Source organism: Aptenodytes patagonicus, chromosome 2 (genome assembly GCF_965638725.1).
Source record: "Aptenodytes patagonicus chromosome 2, bAptPat1.pri.cur, whole genome shotgun sequence".
In the NCBI taxonomy this organism is placed as follows: Eukaryota; Metazoa; Chordata; class Aves; order Sphenisciformes; family Spheniscidae; genus Aptenodytes; species Aptenodytes patagonicus.
In genome coordinates, this window is record NC_134950.1 from 74,750,273 (window position 1) to 74,768,580 (window position 18,308).

An 18,308-nucleotide genomic window follows, 5' to 3' on the forward strand; every position below is an offset into this window, starting at 1 on the left:
CAAGACCTACTTTTAAGCCGTACGTTAGCTGCGGGTGCAGCAGGTGCCAGCGCAGCAGTGATGACACAGGAAAGCACCGCACCTGCTAACTTACTACAAACCCTCCACCACCGCACAGAGCCGCACTCCCTGCCGGCAGCCGCGCGCTAATAGCCCGGAGGACCCTACAGGCAGCACAGGCGCCGCTCACCCCACCCCTCAGCCAGGGGGCTGGCGGGGCCGCAGGCCAGCTGCGCCCGGGACGACACGCGCCTCCACCCGCGTGTCTGACTAGCACCGGCCGAAACGAACGGCCCCCCCGGCGACCGGCGGGGGGGCCGAGGACACCGGCGCCCGCCAGCTTTGCTGTACCGGGGGAGGCAGCGGCGGGAACGCAGACGCCCGCCCCGGGGTTACCGGCCCCCCCGCCCAGAGCCCTTGGGCACGCGCGCCCCCCCACACATCCGGGGTAGCGGCGGGGTGGGGCGGGGCGCGCGGGCTCCGCCCAGGGGGCGCGGGCGCGCGGGGGACGTGTCCGCGCGCCGGGGCGGTCACCGCCCCTTTCCCTGCGCCCGCCCCCCGCGCCGCCGCCGCCCCCGCGCCGGCGATGGAGACGCGGCGCTGAGGAGGGCTCGGGCGGCAGCGGCGCGCGCGGGAGAGCGGGCGGGGGCGCCGCCGCCGGCAGCGGTGGTGCGCGGAGGACGGGGCATGCGGAGCGGGCGCCGCCGGGGGGCTGCAGCTGCGGGCTCCGAGGCGCTGAGGGAGGCAGCGGCGGCGGCTCCTCCGCGGGGCTCCGTGTGACCGCGCCGCTGCGCCCGGAGCGCGGCTCTCGGCAGCCGCAGGAAGAGGGGGGCCGAGGCGTCGGCGGTGGCGGCGCAGCGCTCCTTTCCCGGCCGCGGAGCGAGGCGGCGAGCGGAGGCGCCGGTACCCCGTGGCTGTAGCGGCAGCGGCCGCCGCCGGCAGCCCGGCTGCGCAACGGCAACGGCGGCCGCGCCTCAACTTGGTGCGAGGCAGCGGCCGCCGCGACGAGCGGGCGGTGCGCGGCTCGTCCCCGTCCCCGCCGCCGCCCGGAGGATTTACCCTGCGGGACTCTCCGCCCCGGGCGCCCGGTGACAGGCGCAGCAGCGGCGGGGCCGGCGTCGCCCGCTGCCTCCCCTCAACGGCCGGCCGGCCGCCCTCCCTCCGCCGGCCGCCCCGCAGCGACCGAGAGGGCCGAGGTGAGTGCGGGCTCCGGGCGCCTCGGGTTCCGCTTCCCCCTCCGCTCCCGCCCTGCGCTGGGGCTCGGGGAAGGGGAAGCGCCAAGTTCAGGCGGCGCCGGGCTTCTCCCCCTCTCCGGCCGCCGGCGGGGGAGCCGCCGCCTCGGCCGATCGCCGCTTCCTCTCCGCCGGGCGGCCGGAGGAGCGGGGCGGCCCCGCCGCGGTGCCTGCTCGGGGGGCAGCCGCCGGGGAGGACCGGGGCGGGGCGGGGGGGACGGGCGGACACAGCCTGCGCGCTGCCTTCCAGCGGCTCCCCAGGTTGCTCTTGCCGGGGAGAGGGGCGGCCGGGGGGGGACTGGGGACGTCCTGTTGCTGCTTCCAGGGGTCGGGGAGCTGCTCTGTGTCAGCCGCCCCCGGGAGCGTGTGCGTGTGTGTGTGCAGGGGGGAGTGCCAGGGCCGCATCCCCGGCTCTACCTCTGCACCGCTGTCACGTCGGGTTCGATCGGTTAATGGTTATTACATAACACGTGACTAATATTTCAGACTTTCTCTTATTTGCTGGCGTCCGGATCAGCCTTATTTTATTTCCTTTTAATTCATAAAGCTGAAGAGGGTCGGGGAAACTAAGGCTCTCATTCCGAGTAGTTGCCTAAAGCAACTTAGTTTTCATGTGACTTTACCCGTGTTAACAGATGGTTACTACCTCCTTCCACTCCAGGAAAGCAGAAGTGTGTGTCGTCTGTCCGTCCGTGTTCCTCCCCCCCACCCCCTTTATTATTAAGTACGGCCAAGTTTCTGCTTGGTCCTGCTTGTTTTTAGCAGTCTCTAGAACCTGCCACTTTGTAAACTTACACGGTGAGATACTGAAATAGAAACTGATTTTTGTGCAGCAGCTGCTGAGAGAAATAACTTTTACGGCGATGAACAGGGGGTGAACCAGCCTCTTCTGTTTATGTAAATGATGTTGGCACTATATGAACTGTAAATGAACGTAGCCAACAGCTGTGCAAACCAAAACTCTGTAACTAACCATGTATTTTTATATGTTGCTACTCTCAACTTTGCTCCTTTGCAAAGGCAGGGAAGATCATGCTGCTCTGAACGCTTGGAACACCACAGAACTCGTTTTTCTTGTAAATACAAAGGATTGCTTATATCGGAGAAAGCATTTCACTTTCTAGTGCCAGCTTCATCGTTTTCTGTGACCTGGAATTTTGTCCGAGTCCTCCTGTGTTGTTGGCCTTTTTCAAGTGGTATTGCTAGCACTTTGAGTTTGCTGCATTTTATCCGGCTTACCTTATCTGTAAAACATGAATGCACATCAGATAAATATTCCTCAAATGATTGTCAATAGGGAGATTGTGGCAGCATGCTCATCTTCAGAAAAATGATACAAATGGTACCTGGCAAGGACACGGCATACAAGCCACCCTTGAGATCAAGGTGATAATGGTAACACTTGGGCTGTTACTGGATGCTGCCTGGCTTTTCCGAACTGTAAGCTGTGTGAATGCGAATACTTTATTCCTCATATACCTTGTTCCTGTAGGAATAGGGCAATTCAAAGACACTAATGAAAGTCACGGAAATGTTTTAAAAATACCGTGTGACAGTCATTGCATAGCCTAGTGGTGAGGTGGTACTGTTTCACTTTTATACAAAGATTTATTCCTCCCCCCTCATCATCTCAAACTGGATTTGTTCAAACGAGTTCAGGAATAAGCTATACAGAGAAAGAACGGAGGTAATTTAGAATGAATTTCAATGCCAAATTGCTGCTTTCACGAAATAGCACCCTGCTGTCCTTTGTTACATATGTGTTGATAAACTATACATTAGCTGTAAACTTGTTAAATATTTTTCTTTCTTCTATCACAGAAAGAGTGTGATGTTTGTCTTTGGGATGAGAACAAAAAGTAGCTCCAGGGACACTCATCTAAAAATAGGGTACTTCCAAATACTTAAATCATTTGAATGCAATTTACATTATGTTTAGTTCAAGAGACAAGAGATTCTTGACAGATTTTGCATTTTATATTTTTAGTGATTTTTTTTGTTGGTTTTTTTTTAGTGCACGTGATACGTCTCAGACTATCCACCTGCCCCAAAAGTTTGATTCACAGGACCAAAACGGTCTTTGGCTCTGCAGTCCTCCCCAGTCTGTTTCTTAAGTGTCTTCTATGTGGAAGTGCAGGAACCATCTCTAGATGCAAGTGGACCTGTATTGGGAGCCTTCAGTGCTTACAAGGAAAAGGACTGGCCTACAAATTGAAATAGAACTTTTTTTTTGTAAGATGCGCTAAAACACCTTTTAGCAGTTGGAGTGGTGCTTTTGAGAATGATGCTGTTTCATACTTACAAACCAATCACTTTATCAAGAATTTTGGAGTCCTTTAATTTGTCTTAAATTATTAACCAAAATCCAGAAGTCTGCAGTGCTGTCCTTTAGGCCAAGTTATAGCATATGTTCTGCATTCCAGTGTTGCTCTTCAGGATCTTGATTTTTAAAGTTTGTTTGGAAGGTGGTGTTTTTGGTGTGTGTGTGTCCCCAGGGGCCAACATGGTGATTTTAGCATTGTAATTGTGGCAGTGGAGCTTATTTGGAGTTCATCTAGATGAGTAGCTTGTGGCAGATACAAGAAGTGTTGGAGGCGGCAAATGTTGAATACTTCTGTTACGGTATGGGTCTTAGACCAATACTTAATAGAAGTAGGCTTGGATCCTTAAATGTGATGTTCCTCATCCCAGTCCAGTTTTCTGTCCTTCTTTAATTATTGGCAGATTCTTTATTATAAAGACATGCTAGAAATTACTTTGAATATTAATTATGCAGTGTATCAAAAAAGCATACCTCTGAACTGTATACTTCCCAGTTTCACTGAGCAGCATCTTAGTTTTTGAGGTATAAATTATTTCCCTTCTGTTTACATTGTTTAGTCTACTTATAACTATGTATTTTTTCATGTCTTGCTTTGTGATTCTTTGTGTTAACAGTGTTAATTTCTAATTCTCCACCTAATCTAATACCACAGCAGCCTTTTTCAGGTAACGATTAAGAATGAAGCACTAGTTTTATATGAAGATGCCACAGTCCTGCTAGTGCTTGCCACTGCTGCTTTTGAATCCTGATACTTTTAATTTTCAACAGCTGTGTTCTCGTATTGAACAGACATCTTCCTGGAGTTCCACAGGGATGCTTGTAATCCTCTTGTTTATACTCAGTCTACTTAATTTAGAAGGTTGCTGACCATACTAATAATTCTGTCTTTAACTTTCAGTGATGCTTCTTCTGCATTTATTAACATTGAATTTTATCTGCCACTGTGTTACCTGTACGTCATGGTTGATTAGCTCCCAGTTGGTTACATTTTTGGTCTTCTGTACTTGACTAACCTACATAACTGTTAACTTTTCTACTTTCTTTTCCAGATCATTAATTGATGCCTTTAAACATTGCTCGCTGTACAAATCCTTGAAGCATCCCGCTGTTAATCTTTTGCCGTGTTGAAGTTTGACTACATATTCATAGTCCAAGCTTCCTGTTTCTTAGCTAGGAATAAAACAAAATATTTAAAGCAAAATATAACTGAAATCTGCAAAATATATCTGCAGTGTTGTAATCATGGTTTTTGCTCAACTTTTAGCACCAAATCTAATTCTTGACAGTAGTATTCTAAATTTAACATCCCCAAATAAAATGTTTTAACTGTATGCTTGTCAAAAAAGCACTTTGACACCATCTTCCACTAATTCTGGCAAAGCATTTTTTCCCTTTTACAGTCTTTCTAGCGAGCTTAATCCATTATGTGAAATCAGCCCATCATAAAAATCAATGGAATTGATATACTTTTAGCTAATGTATTAAAGAGCTGGCTAACTGCTCTATTATTCACTTTTTGATTACTTAAATATGGTTTTACACTATGAAATATGAAGATTCTTAAGGGGCATTTACTTTCGGCTAAATTAGGAGCTTGTGACTTGGAGCACTGCATAAATATCTTGCGCATATACTGTTGTAGTAACTCCCAACTCACTGAGGCGTTCTTACCATCAGGTTTAGGTAAAGATCTGGTTATAATCCACTAAAGAGAACTAACTTGAATTCTAAAGCCCTAGACTATGCAGGTTACTGAGTGGTGGTTTGTAGTTTCTCGTAGGAAATACGACTTTGATTCCTCGTGTCTTTGTTTGAAGGGCCAATGGAACTGAGCAGTCAACACAGAAAGGTGTGTTTAGCTGATAACCTCAGTTGTCACTGAAAGCAAATGTGCTTGGAGACCTGGTCAGTTAAGAAAAGGCATCCTTGGCAAGGTGGTTTCCCTAGATTGTCTCGTAATATCACTTACCACCCTTGCTTCTGTGATCCAGGGCTTTATTTTCAATCATTAAAAAAAAAAACCAACTTTTTTTTTTCTTCTGTCTTCTGCCTTCAAGTTCCATACCATGGTTACCTACCACTTAATTGTGAGGTGGCTTCAAGACTTTTTTTTTTTTTTGCCAAAGTGTTTGGTTTTGGTATTGGAGTGGTCAGCTTTATTTCTGTGGAATTAAAAAGTTATCTTCAGTAGTCAGAGCGTTGTAATGGTGCCTTTTCACTGGAATCAGTGTTTAATGACCACCACAACTCTTACTGATAGTTTCAGCTTGTGTGTTTTTCCTTTATTATCAGATCTTTTCCAGCATTTGAGAGAGACATACAGGTAGGGTTATCGAGCTCTGTTTGTGTTGTAGACTGCTATTCCGCATAATGTGATGGTCCTTAAGATATTTGTGTTTGTTCTGTGAGAAGTTACTGTCAGTGATAGAACAGTATAAAGCAGCAGCAGTTTGCTGCTGTGGAAGTTCAGACTGTGGGACCAGCTGATGTACAGCTGCTGTGAAATTCATTCCTAGTTAAGAAGGGAAGTGTTTTCATACCTTTTTTTTTTTTTCTTGTGCCATGCTGGTATCAACTTTCAGAAACTTTACTATGTTAGAAAACTTATCCAAAAGATAAGCCAGTTCAGTGTTCTGCTGTCTAGCTGAAAGAGCATTAGCATCCTTTGGAGGCAAAATGTGTGAACTGCTCTTTTGTTCCATAACGCTCGTCTTGCTTTTTAAAACTTGTCCTGTAAATTGCAAGCCAGTGTAATATTGTAAATGTTTTTGGAAAGTCTACTTTATTTTCACTAGTGCTAATATTGGTTAAGCTGTGCAAGTGGTAGAATCTCTAGGAATTTTTTTTGTGGGATTTCTTACTGTAGATAAACTATTAGCATTTTCTGTACAAATAGTATTTCTTTGTAATGGGGTGCGGTACTATTTTCATGTTGAGTTCCAATATTTCTTCATGTAAGAGAATTCCTGATGTGTAAGTGAAGTCATATGACAAAATTTGTCATCCCCGTTATGCGGAACAATTGAATCAGAATGATATTCAACATCCAAGTTGCCTGTGAAAACTTGTTAGAGCCAAGCGGGAGGGTATGTCGTGTTCTTTGACTTTTTTTACAGTGCATCAGAATAGACTCCAGAGCTTCAGCTGGTGCTTCCCGTCAGCCACAGGAATTATGATAATATCACAGTGCCTAAATATCTCACATTAAGTAGTTCTACAGGAGACAGGAATACTAGCCTCATTTTACAGGCACAGCATGACAAAGGCCAACAGAGTCTGAAGAACTTGAATCCGAATCTGTTTACTTTTCTGTAGCCATGGGTCATCATTATCTTATCTTTTTCCATGCCATTTAAGCCTGCACTCTGTATGCTAGCAATGCTTTAGTGTGAATTGTGAGTGATAACCGGAATTACACTGAAAATTAAAAGGGAAGTGATAATGTCAGGATTCTTCCAGGGAGAGGGAAACAAATTTTGGTTGTTTTTTTTTTTTTTGGAGGGTTCTGTGAGGAACAAAGAAAGGGATGGGAATATTGGTAGCGGGTTGGAATCACTTGTCAGTGTGTAGAGAGAGATTTGGAAGTGCTCATAACATATTTGAATGAAGAAGCTGACTGAAAAGCAGAATGAAAAATAGATCAAATGACCATGGACCTCTATAAAGAGAAAGAGGTATCTAGTACTGGTCTTAATCAGATGTCTCCACAGCAGTGTTCTAAAATGAGTTTAGAGAGGCCAGGATGAGCAAGGACTAAGACCAAGCGTAAAGTTCTCTCACCCCAGCCAAAAGTGGGTGACAAGGGGGTGTAATTTCATGTGGTCAGTTCTTAACTTTGCTAGGTGATGCTTTTTTTAAAAAAAACAAACCAACCCACAAGTACAATAGGCTTCTGAATCGTCAGATGGTCCAAGTGCAAATTAGTTGTAGGTGAAAAAATAGGATTGGTCAGAGTTGTGCTTTCACTCTCTATGACATTCATCAGTTTGGTTACCATTATGAATAATTTAGCATTAAGAACAACCTGGGCTCTTATGTGCATATCCTGTTCGTGATGATTCTGCATTAAATACATCGATGAGAGAACATTCACTGATGGGGCATTTTTTTAAGTATCTTTAAGGACTCATTTAAGTTAAAATTAAACTAATGGATTTATTTAATTTTCAGTTCATTGTGTACTCAGGGTAATTGGGATTGATACACTTCAAGCAGAGAAGCTGAATCCTAATTCTAGATGCAAAACTCAGCTTTGACTATTGTCTCCAGACAGTACTTCTGTAAGAAATTACTTTGATTTCTGCTGATTGGAATACTACTATGAGCATCCACTTTGTGAGTTAGTGACTGTCGTAAAGAAGTTAAGGACGCATTCCCACAGAACTTTTTTTTAAGACAACTTTGTGGTTTTAAACTCTACTGTCTCTAGTATCATGTGAACGAAATGAGTGTCTGCTATCTTTATCTTTGAAAAATGGTTGAAGACAGCATACCAGAGCAGTCCTGTTCCAAAGAGATACTTGGAATAACAGGTATACTTAGAATAGGCAAAAAAACCCCACCCCTGCAAGCAGTTTGTGACTTTGTTCACCCCTTTTCCAATATACTCTCACAATTTTTTTCTTCAAGGTTCGCTGATCAGAAGTTTAAGAAATATAGCTACTTAAATTAGTAATAGTTTAGTAAACCTATTTTGTTTTCAGTTTTCAAATTCTGGAGATAGTGCGGATATGTACACATCTACAAATATTAAGCTTCCTAAAATGCAGCAGAGATACTACAGTTTAAATACATTTACTTGAAATATATATTTCAAGAAAAATGAAACTCACCCCTTAAGGCCCTCTGCCTGCAAAGAGAGGTTTTAAAATTGAAGTCCTTTTTCAGGCTGACATTTCTAAATATTTGATTTTGTGGTTTATTTTCCTGAACTGAAAGTCTCAAACAGCATGAAAAATACAAAGTCGTTCAGTAACTTCAGGGAGTAGGAAAGTGCAGTACCATCTTCAGGAGCCTTAACGTAGATAGAAAATTACACACTCTTTATACCTTCTCACAAATTTGAAAGGCCTTTAGGTTCTTAACATGACTTGCTCCTTGCTCCAATGCTGTTCGTGTATAAAAAGGGTTACAGATAGGATAGGAAAGTCCAGTAAGTTAAACTTGCATTTGCTTGAGACTTAGCTTTAATCTAAGTATCTGTCCTCTTTAAAGAACAGACTGGTAATGTTTTGGAAATGTGGTCTAAGATAGCTGTGGGAAAACAACTCCGAGCTGCTCAGTGGTCCCTTTTCTTCAACTTCTGCCGTGGTTTATTTGGGCACTGAAGTGAGTAGGGAGAATAATGTGACAGGAAGGATGCACAGGAATTCTTTATTCTTTGTAAAAGCTCAAGTTCCCTGCTAAAGCAGGACAGAATGGGGCACCTGCTGATATGTTAGATGGCATACTCATCAAAAATGGAGCTTTTTTCAGCTTCAAATTGGTTTTAATGTATGGCATCACAGGTTTTATGAACATTGGACTAAAGTATTTTCAAAGTGTATAGATCAACATCAGCCTTAAGGACTGCTTCAGCTGTGCAGAATTCCAGAAGTAAATGGTCGATAATCCAGCCTTCAAAATAACTCTAATGTGCTGAGAGCTTAAGAAGTATTGGTAGTAGAGCTCTAGGAAAAATAGTGTTCGTTATAGGTTTTGCATGGTCTAAAATCTCTATTTGATGTTCGGCTGTGTATAGATTCATTGAATTGCTGGGAGCTGCATTAATATTTTATCAAGCCTAAAATAATTTGTATGTTTGTAGTTGAAATACTACTTTGTTGTACAAAATGTTAAAGAATGAGGCAAAATTTGGTCCCGTGAGCGTCCAGTAACACTAACAGACTCCTGCAGAAAATATTAAACAATCCATCAACTCTTGTAAAAGTGCAGTTGGAAGAAAGATACCTAAATGCGGTACAGCAGAATCGGAGTTAGTCTGACAAAAGCATCTGAAAAAATGTTAAATTACATATTCAAAAGGCATATGGTACAGTTGTTAAAAGTGGAAGGCTATTTTTTTTTGGTATTACAAATTCAAGTACTATTTAATAATATTATTCACATTATTCTACTATGGTTTCATCTCATCAAACGAAAAAGGGTGTTTAAAAAACACGAACAATTCCAGGAGTCTAGTGAGTAACCAGAACTGGTTAAAACACTTTAAAGCAATGTTCACCTTGTGTATGCAGACTCAGCACAAAACTTTTTTTCTCTATCAAAATATGCTTGTCAGGCTATATATCTAATTTTGCACTGCGGTTCTAAATCATAAAAACTCTATATCTGCAGTAGTTAATTTTAAAAAATGTGAGGTAACCAGTGCCCAAAAGAAACCAAGTTATCTTGTATGTTGAATTTGTTAAATCTTTAAAAAAGAAACCCTATAAAAACTGGAAAACCAAGCCCCTTGTTTCTGGAAGTTATTTCTTTTCTTTCCTTCCTTCCTCATGTTTCTTTCTTTTAGTTCCTTTTGGATTTTGCAGAGTTGTCAAATCACATCTTTTATTTTGTCTTTCCATGTCCAGGAAAACTAATCACTCTGCTGCAACCAGTTAATGCTTGAAATCTGCTGTGTGCAAGAAAACAATTGTCTCAATCTCAGCTGTGATCTGATTCACAGAAGTACAATAATATGTAATTTTCTTGCTTTGGATTATATCAAAGCTTTCTTATGCAGTTTTAGACTATCATGACTATTCCTTTTTTTCCCCAAAATTGTGCTTTCCCAAACACAGTATGTATATTTGAAAGACATCTGAGGACTCTTTTTAACCACATTCTCCTCTTTGTTGAAAACTTCATAAAACATCTCGGCTTCTGCCAGGAAAACAATGCCTTTTATTTTTTTATAGCATACCTCATGTTATTTGCAGTAGAGTTGAATAGCACTGAGTTGCGGTCACTAGTTTTCACTAATCCGCTAGTTTGGATCACTAGCGTTTTTAAACAAAGAATCCACAGTGGGATGGTTTTTAAAATGAGCAGGCTTTCTTTATCGTCACTTCTATGCAGAAGAGCCCAGACTTAAATAGCGTGCAAGCAAGGCACTGATTTCCAAATCAAATGTTTGACCTTGGGATCCTCATAGCTAAATTTTCAACTCCAGGTCTGTAAAAATATTTGATGCCAACTTTCTTAAATCAAACCATCTTTTGTTGTGGAGGCTAATGAAATTATGATTCACTGCCGCTTCTGTCGGCAGGGATGAGCTGTGCAGCCTATTTCTATGGAGCAGAAACAAGAACAATTTCTTGTTATTCTAAGAGACTGTGTTTGCTTCTGTATCTGTCACTTGTAACATGTTGGCTAATTGTTAGTTTAAAACAGCTCTTATCAATTACTGTTATAGCGTACCAGTTTAACAGTTTTCCATAATTTGTGATTTCTTCATTTCTTCCATTTGTTTTGGTGTGTAATGAGCGGTTGGGTTTATCATTAATTTTTATTCAGAAGGATGTGGTAATGATTCAAGAATGGGAGTGGAGAAGTGTATCCGAAAGAAGTCAAAATAATAGATATTGCTAGAAATTTGGGGTTTTGATACCTAGTTTGACATGTCTTAGAGACCTGGCTGTCTGAAAGTGAAGCTCAACCTTTTTCAGAAAATCACCACTTTTTTTACTGTAGCTCAAGTATTTCAGAAAAAAAGAAAATTACCTCAAAGTCAGCTTACTGAGAATGTTCATTTTACTGTACTGGTGCTTGGAGAGTATTCAGAAAAGGCGTGAGGTCTTGTATTTTCCTTTCCATGCAAGTTCTTCACATAATTTAATTTACTAGAGATATTTCAATGTATTTTGAATAACTTAATGAGTTCCTTTGTGTTTTAACAATGTATTAAACCGTTACATAAAAGGCAAACTAGGGTATGTCAGGAGACAGAGACAATACTTCTTTAAGAGAAAAGTGATGACTGGCATCTTTGAAGTAAATTGAAATCTATTTATGGCCGGGCATATTGAAGAGGAAATGAACACAGTGGCCCAAGTGACAAACGCTGTTTAAAGACTTCCAAATCTGAGTCTTGCGGTTTGGAGGAAAGGGGATTAGTTGGCTCTTTGGTGGAGGCTGGAACTGCTACTGCTTTGGCATCACGAAACTCATCATGGGCTGAGCAGTCACTTTCAGACACAAGAAGGAGAAAGGTTAGCCAGTCTTATGCAAACAGTTGTTGAAGAATGATCTTCCTTTTCCAACAGGGATTTGTTTTGGATGGAGGAAAAAAAAGTATTTATTTATAAAAGCTTGAATGCTTATAGAGGAATATTACTGAAAAACCTCCAAGCTTATGAAATCAACTGTATATAGACTAGGGAAATTTTAAGAGACTTCTATCTTAAAACTGTGTATATGTCTGAAAATCTTTGTATCTACTGTAAATGAAGGTTTATGGAAGAAATACTGTTTTCTGTTCAGCTTCAAAAAGAACACTTAATAGAGTTATAAATAAACTTTTTTTTTTACATGGTTCTTTCAGGAGAGAGGAAAGTTAAAGACAAAACTTTAATGCACAAGAAGTTTGAAGGACACTTGGAAAAACTTGAAGGCACTTGCTTTGGCTGCACCTGTACGGATCAAATGTCCGGTCTTCAAGTGACAGAAGGGGCATTTCGCTGGCCGTACCAGCGTTGGCTGGGGTTCTGTTCTCTGCCCGCAGTTTGTCTGTTTTCTCATCATATGTCAAATATGGTAACATCATGCCCTGTGGTGGTCCTTGTTGTAAAAGCTAATAGTGGTTTTAGGTGAATGCTTGCCTCAGCTAGGCAACAAAAATTGCTTTGGTGGGGGAGGGGGGGGGAGAGTTGCCTTTTGAGCCTGTTTGATCTCCTGCTCTGTTTACCTTCAGCCCTCCATCGCTCTTCCCCCGTGCCCTCTCTCCACCAATTTGTAGGCTGCTTTTAGTCGTACTCGATGGACAAAAGTCCCCAGAATATTAAATTGGCACAAGTCTGGAGAAAATTGATGCTGCGGAAGAAGAAAGACAACAGCTCAACAGTTGCCTGTTCTTTTCTAGCCTGCCAGTTCACCAGTGAGCCATGTTTTTGGCTGACCAGATGGCATACCTAAACCTTGGAACAAACCCTAGCATGTGATACCTCTTGCTGATTTGGTAATTAAGAGACATAGGGAAGATATAATAGTATCATGTGGGGAATGGATGTTTTGGGGGTGGAGGAATAAAGCAGATCTCGTCAGGGGCAGCAGCAGCAAGGTGCTGAGGTTATTGCTGTTGACTGAAATCTGTGGGCGATCAGGCCACAAGTTCTGCTTTCCACAAGGCAGGATAACTTGTTTTAGTGAAGGCTGTAATTTATTTCTGAGCATCGACATTCCATCAGATATTTTTCAGTGTGCTGCTGCTTCTACTGCAGCTGGTCCTTTTAAATTACAAAAAAAAAGTAGCCAGCTGCTGCTACAGGGTAGTTTTCTTAGAAGAACAGAGTGGTAGTAGTTAAACCACTTTGCTTGCATTAATGAGTAGTTGGTCATGTTTCTTCTCTCCAACACGAAGTTTCCACAGTTTGCTTATGAACTTTTCATACTGAATGTATTTTTTTTAAATGGGAATAGTTTGAAATCCGCTCATAGAAGAGAGAATTAGCTTATAAAGTGGCTATTTTGTAAGTATACCATCTCCTGTTCTTCTCTTGAAAAACCAAAGAGGAGAACAGGAGAGCAGACTTCAGACAAGATGAGGAGAAGATTAACATGTTGTTCATACATGTAAAGTACGTAAGCTGATGTAATTAGGGAGAGTGATAACCTAGTTTAATAACTTTCTGAATGCCATGAGGAAAAGGAATGAAAGAAGCTCAATTCACTGTCTTCGTGCTAATATTTTCTACACTAAAATTGAACTGGATACCTTACTGCATTGGGAAAACTGAGGCTTATTTCTTAACTGTGACAGCTACATGCACAGAACGGTGGTATGAGAAAATTAATAAAGCAACTATCTGTTCAGGCTTTCTTCAAATTCAGTTGTTGAGTGTTTAGTTATGAGCTAGTTTCTTTGGTGGGCATGTTCTACACTGTAATGTCACAGAAACTATTAGGAAAGACTTCTTATACCACAAATAATAGTATAACCATTTATAATAATATTCTCTCACTTTCCTGAATGAATGCTACTAAATGAGATGATTTTAAGGACTTGACTGTTACTAAGAAGTGAAATGTTAATGTAAGTGTGGACATATTTTTAACATTGTTGTCACCTATACTTTCACTCCAGTTTTTACCTGAATTATCTGTTTTTTCTACATGTAATAGGTAACATTATAACAACTTTCTTGGCATAAAAAAAGATAATAATCAAAAGAGGTGGTTGCTTCAAGCCTTGAAATGAATAAATCCTAAGAAAAAGCATAGATTGTCTTAAGGTGTATTGTAACTTATTTTTTCATTTGTTGCTAGTGATATCTGAATTATGTGCTTATGTTGATCTGCCTAACGGGGATTGCTCTGTCTTTTTTTTTTTCTTTTCTTTTAGCATATTAACAAATTTGCAGATTACATGTAAAATAATACATTCTGTTACACTCAAACTTCCCTTCATTCTGGTAACGTTCATGGGTCATTGACATCCTTTTCAAAGCATTGTAAGTAAATCAATGGGTCACAATATTGAAATACTGTACTGTTGGCTCCTCAGCTTGTAATTATTTCAGTAAGTATGTAAGCAGTAAAAAGTCAAAGGCTAGACCTCTGCTTAAAAAAAACCAACAAAATCTGATAATGAGAGATTGCTTTGTTGAAGGCTGTTTCAAAAGAAGTAGGTTACCTCAAAGAGCAAATGTTTGAGACTGAAGAAAATTGGGACTGGGTGGCATAAGTGATGTTACCAAACATCTTTTAAAGATTAAAAGTAGTTGGGGGTGGGTCAGAATTAGAGGCTTTGGTAGCATCTGAACAACTTTGAAATAAGAACTCTGGTACAAGGTCCTGTTGATGAGACTAAAGCTGTGATCTCCAACCTTCCCTGGACGACTGCACTGAGCAATGTGAAGGAAGCAATGACATTCCCCTTTTCAACTTCTTAATTTACTGCAGCTACAAACAGCTATATCCTAGTCAACAGTTTGCCTAAAGGCATGCGTTGGGGGGCTCCAAGTATAGGCAGACAGGAACTGGGCAACAGAAAACCTGTAGGAGAAGGGAACAGAAGAGTTGGCAAGAAAGAATAAAATGTAAATGTCTTGCTCTAGAAGATAACAAAAATATTTAAATGGCTAAATAGTATCTCACTATTTCTTTTGTCAAATAGTGACAGTTACAGTTGTGTAGCAAGCTAATTAGTAAAAGAGTTTACAAAGCCAGAACTACTAAGACAATGTAGAAGTGTTGACTGGGGAGAATCTACCTATTGGCAGGTGAAAGTTTTGACTAGCATGATTAGCCTGTCTAGCCAATTTCAGGTAGGAAAAAAATCACTTTGACCTTCTTCCTTCCCGCCCCTCTTAACTCTGACAAGAGAAGAATTTACTCTTGACATAGGACTTAGTTTCCTTTTCGTGCTTGCTTGTGCGTTCTGGAAATGGAAACACAAAAATGGGGGGGGGGGGAAGCAAAAAGCTTTAAATGCTAAAGATGTTGATATAATTCAGGCAAAAGAGGCTAAGCTATGATTAGCGGGAAAATATCAGTGGGATCTTTGCAAGCAATGGGAGAGGTTTATGTACCCCAGTAAAATGTAAAATAGGCATACCGTCTGCTTTCATTTACAGCATAGGGCACACTGTTACAGCCCTGGGGTATGTTGGAATAATTGTTGAGGAGGTAGACAAGACAGTTGATGTATTTGGATAAGATGTGATGTCTCTTGAGCAAAAAATTACATGGTAGTCCAAACCAGACAGACAAGATAGTTATATGAGAAGTTAAATTTACATGCTCTCTAAATTCTTGTAGTTTTCTTTCACATACATGTGCTAAAGATAGCACTGAACTTTAAGTCTTTTACAAACTTTTTTGCCATATTCTTTCTTGATGAGTAAGTAGAATATTGTTGTTATGGTTTGGAAAATCAAATTGAATTTTCCATTCTGTATATAATTTTTCCATGAGTATGGAAGGTTGATAAGGCTTTTGCTGAAAGGATCATATTTAAGTCATCATCTTTTTATTTAGAACTTAGTTTCTGGAAGCGTGGAACACTTTTTGGTGCAAATCTAAGAGTAATGCTGACAAATCAGTGGTTTGAGCATACTTGGTCTGTAGAACCCTTCAGCTTGCAAAGCAAATAACAGTTCTCAGCATTTGCTATTCTTTTGAAGCTGATGAAGCACTTGAGCTGCTACTTATAAGTTGGGTTTTATTAATTTTATATCACACGAACATTTGCTTCAAATTACTTTCTGATACTATGGAAATCCAGCTTAGGTATTTTGACAAATGGACGGTCTTCTGTTTTGGTGGGAGCCTCACAGGGAGGTAATTGCAAGCCCCAAGTTTTCAGTTGCAGAGGAAGGTCTTAGAAATGCTTTTTCAGCTGGCACTGCTTCTCTAGTTTAGTTACTAATGATAAATTGGATTTGAGTCTTTTAAAAACATAGTACATTTCCTAACATTTCGGGTTAAGTGGTTTAAGACAGTATAGTACTTCTGTACTTTCTGTACTTTCTATAGTACTACACTATAGAAAGATTTTTCCCATCTTTCTAAAGGAATAATTCAGTGTTGATTGAACAAAAGTAATACATTCATATTTTTATTGCTTGTTACTTAACTGTATTTTTAAAAGGTGCCTTCTTTCATTTTGGTGCTTGCTGAAGTGTTCTGTGGTATAGCATACCTGCTATCAATTAAAATGTTCAGATGTATTCTTCTGTAAGTCATAGTTCTCTCTATATCCTGACCTTCCTTTCAACGTAGCAAGTACCTAGACTACTTGTTACACTATTTTACCTTTAGTAACTTTGTTTTTAGCAGTTGATTAGAAACTTAAACATTCTGAATGTTTTCGTATTGCTGCCTAACTTTTGATGTGCCCTAGGATGAGCTTCTATATGGAAGGTTCCTGTTTCATCCCTTTCTAGAACATTCAAACAAGAATTATTCCTCAACCCGGAACCAGCCGAGTGTTTTAGGGAAGCAAGAGTTTATACAACTGACGTCTTTGCAGTTACTGAAAATGCTAAACGGTTGGATTTATATCTGAATAGCTGATGGAGATTTCCACTAGTGAAAGTTTCTCAGACCCTGAAGGAGCCCGCCAGGTATCAGATTAATAATCCTTCCCTCATGGTGTTATAATGTTCCTGGTCCACAGCAGCTGCTAAAGAGGTGTTAAAATTGAGATGGAAAACAGATACAGAATACCTGAAAAACAATTAGAGAAAATAGAAGACACAATTACCGTGTAACAGGCCTGTTGAGATTTAGTGTAACAACAACGGCAAGTCTCAGAATTTGAGAATTGTTAGCTTCATGAGCATGCCAGCCTGCCACCGCTGCTGAAGTAAACAGTCTTTTCCTGGCCATTCTTTCCCTTCCTTAGGCATGTATTGTGAAATAGATTGCAAAATTTTCTGGATTGCAGTACATTTATGTGCTAAATTAGCTCTAACCTGTACCCACATGTGATGTTGTCAGAAAGGAGCATGGGGATAGAAGCAAACGCTTAGGGACTAGGGGACGTTATTATGCATTCCTTGAGCTGCAGTGCTGATTTTCAGTGTTCTTGATTTTAGGCATGATGTATATGTAAACTTGCGTACCTTGCTTCCTGCGTACTGAAGTATCTTCTAGGTTTGTATGTGTAAAAAGGGCATTGCAAACAGCTGACTGGCTCAGCAATTAGTAAACTAAGTGAAACAGGGTATTTCTAGGAAGAAACCTTAAGGTTTGCAGCATGATTTGGGAAACTGTATGCTGGATTGCTGCATTGCCAAAGGCTGCATTAGAACAGCAGTGCTTTTTTTAGAAAAGCTAATTCATTGGTTTATTGTCACAGTTTCCTCATCCTTGTTATGACAGCGTTAATAGCTCTTAGTATTCTGTTTCAACTACCTGTTACTGATTTTACAGAAAGGGACAAGAAAGAAGTTAGGATTGGTATTACTAACTGAATCCATTGTTTTGGAAACTTGGTAACGTAATGTTTCCTGTGTTCCTTTGGGGTAAACAAAATTTCCTGAAATAGGGACCATTATCTCACCTGAAGCCAGAAAATGTTTGCCTGCCTGTTTCTACTTAGAAGAATGGAAGAAATTTTTTTGTTTAAAGTGATCTTCCTACTATTGCAAATGAGAAATGATAGTCATTTGTCAGCTCAGCCAAACGTCAGATACTGTTGCAAGCAGCAGAGCTTTGCCTGAAGGCAGATGAAGATATCCGAAACTAGAATTTCTGTGGGAAGGTTAGTATTTGTGTATGAAGGCCTATGCTCAGTCAAGCAGTTTGTTGTTTTAGGGTATGTATTCTCCTGTTGACACTGACAGTCTTACTGAAATGCTTTAAATCTGGCAGAAGGCAGCAAACCATTCCCTCTTCACTTCCATTTATTTCCCTTGCCACAAAATTTTTGTTTTAAATAGAGCATTAATATTTTCAAAGAACTGAGTCCCCAGGCCAGACTTTTTCCCTAGGGGAGGTTCTATGTATTACTTCTGTGCTCTAGGCTAAGTTTTTTCTGAAGGTTTACTTTTATGTGCTGTAAACTTACTGTTCCCTGAGTTAAAGTCCTCCTAATAAGCAGTGCATTA

General features: G+C 41.1%; 1 protein-coding gene across 2 annotated transcripts in view; it reads left to right on the top strand.

Moving 5' to 3' along the window:
* The first annotated feature begins 672 nt into the window (after positions 1 to 672).
* The window catches only part of GALNT1 (polypeptide N-acetylgalactosaminyltransferase 1), a 91,144-nt gene continuing 73,508 nt past the window's right edge, over positions 673 to 18,308 (top strand). For both annotated transcript variants that reach the window (XM_076330238.1, XM_076330239.1), the window contains exon 1: positions 673 to 1,196. The gene's annotated coding sequence lies outside the window, so the exon portion shown is untranslated. The remainder of the gene's footprint in view (positions 1,197 to 18,308) is intronic.